Raw genomic sequence first — 2,701 nt, 5'->3', positions numbered from 1 at the left:
TGGTGAGCAAAATGTATGAGACAGGCGAAATACACTCCAACTTCAAGAAGAATATAATAATTCCAATTCCAAAGAAAGCAGGTGTTGACAGATGTGAACATTACCGAACTATCAGTTTAATAAGTCACGGCTGCAAAATACTAATGCGAATTTGTTACAGAGAAATGAAAAAACTAGTAGAAGCCGACCTTGGGGAAGATCAGTTTGGATTCTGTAGAAATATCGGAACATGTGAGGCAATACTGACCCTACAACTTATCTTAGAAGCTAGCTTAAAGAAAGGCAAACCTATGTTTCTGGCATTTGTAGACTCAGAGAAAGCTTTTGACAATGTTGACTGGAATACTCTTTCAAATTCTGAAGGTGGCAGGGGTAAAATACAGAGAGTGAAAAGCTATTTACAATTTGTACAGAAACCAGGTTGCAGTTATGAGAGTCGAGGCGCATGAAAAGGAAGCAGTGGTTGGGGAGGGAGTGAGACAGGGCTGTAGCCTCTCCCCGATGTTATTCAATCTGTATATTGAGCAAGCAGTAAAGGAAACAAATGAAAAACTCGGAGTAGGTATTAGAATCCATGAAGGAGAAATAAAAACTTTGAGGTTCGCCGATGACATTGTAATTCTGTCAGACAGCAAAAAACCTGGAATAGCAGCTGAATAGCATGGACAGTGTCTTGAAAGAAGGAAATAAGATGAATATCAACAAAAGCAAAACGAGGATAATGGAATGTAGTCGAATTAAGTCGGGTGATGTTGAGGGAATTAGATTAGGAAATGAGACACTTAAAAGCAGTAAAGGAGTTTTGCTATTTGGGGAGCAAAATAACTGATGATGGTCGAAGTAGAGAAGATATAAAATGTAGACTGGCAATGGCAAGGAAAGCGTTTCTGAAGAAGAGGAATTTGTTAACATCGAGTATAGATTTAAGTGTCAGGAAGTCATTTCTGAAAGTATTTGTATAGAGTGTAGCCATGTGTGGAAGTGAAACATGGACAATAAATAGTTTAGACAAGAAGAGAATAGAAGCTTTCGAAATGTGGTGCTACGGAAAAATGCTGAAGATTAGATGGGTAGATCACATAACTAATGAGGAGGTATTGAATAGAATTGGGAGAAGAGGAGCCTGTGGCACAACTTGACTAGAAAAAGGGATTGGTTGGTAGGACATGTTCTGAGACATCAAGTAATCACCAATTTAGTATTAGAGGAAAGCGTGGAGGGAAAAAATCATAGAGGGAGACCAAGAGATGAATACACTAAGCTGATTTAGACAGATGTAGGTTGCAGTAGGTACTGGGAGATGAAGAAGCTTGCGCAGGATAGAGTAGCATGGATAGCTGCTTCAAACCAGTCTCAGGACTGAAGACGACGACGACAACGACAACAACAACAACAACAACAACAGCTACTACTACTTCCCAAATTAAATAGAAATTTACATAGTATTACAGCGAATTACTCTGTAGAGAGACAGGAAGAAATCTGTTTCTATTAAGACTATAAATTGCATGTTTTATCAGTGCAACAATATATTTCACTAATTTGCATATAGAGATTAAATGACTTAAAGAAAAAGCATGGTAACATTAACAGGTGAACAGAGTGATTAATTTTAGAAAAATGAAAGGCCTAGATGCAAGCAATTAATTTTTGTATGAGTAAAATTTACATTTATATATGGTCATAATTACAATTCTATTAATCAACACAAATTAAACATGAGTATGATTGATTCTGACTGAAAAGTCATGTCATATTTATTAGGGACTTAAACAATATCTGGCTTCAGAGCATGACAATAGCTGTCTCTCTCTATGAATTGGAAATAGCAGCTCTTCAATCCTTAATTACTCCATAATTACAATAGATAAATCATTCCTACTATGTGCCTGAAAGTTGTGTTGTGTGTAAATTATGATGGTACATTAGTTTTTAATCCAACATGTTTCCTTCATTCCATTTACTGGTGAGATCCAATGTAAACAATGTCAAAACAGCAATTTAAATTGTGTAATTTACTAATATTATACATTTGCCATCCTCCGGAGAGTGGAAATGAGATTGGAATAGGATATAGGGTCCCAGGAGATTGAGGTATTACAATACCTCCCAAACAGTTTTGATTATCGAAGAGAGACAAAGTTCTTTTAAATCTCTAGCTAAAATTAAGGGTACATAATCATGAATAGTGAAACAAACAGTTAATTTGTCAATTACTGTGTGTGAAATATATATAACACCATAATGAAATTTTATAAGGCACATATGATTTTTAATACTTGGTATGTGTTGTTGTGTAAATGTTGTATATAAAAAGGAAAAAAATAAGTCTATAAAATTTCACAGTTTTATCATTTTAGTGCTCTTTTGGTATGCTTCATTGAATGTTCTATGAGATTTATCACTACATTCAGTGATCATGTATTACCACCCAAGAAATTGTGTCTTATCTCTAAAAGAAAAATATCAATGTGAGTTGGTTCCTCACAAATTTGTTTAGTTGGGTGTCAAGATATGAGTATAGCATCACATCAATTATTTATTAAATATGCAATCACGAGTAAATTGTGGTCTACTTTCAATTTCCATCAGGAACTTACCTCAACAGGAATGCCAGACATTTGATGCTGTATCAATCCGATTACCAAATGTAATGGTCAGAAGCATCACTCCTTGATAAGTGTTCTCAAATAAGTGTGAA

Source organism: Schistocerca gregaria, chromosome 2 (assembly GCF_023897955.1).
Source record: "Schistocerca gregaria isolate iqSchGreg1 chromosome 2, iqSchGreg1.2, whole genome shotgun sequence".
Classification (NCBI taxonomy): Eukaryota; Metazoa; Arthropoda; class Insecta; order Orthoptera; family Acrididae; genus Schistocerca; species Schistocerca gregaria.
This window is presented reverse-complemented; position numbering follows the sequence as displayed.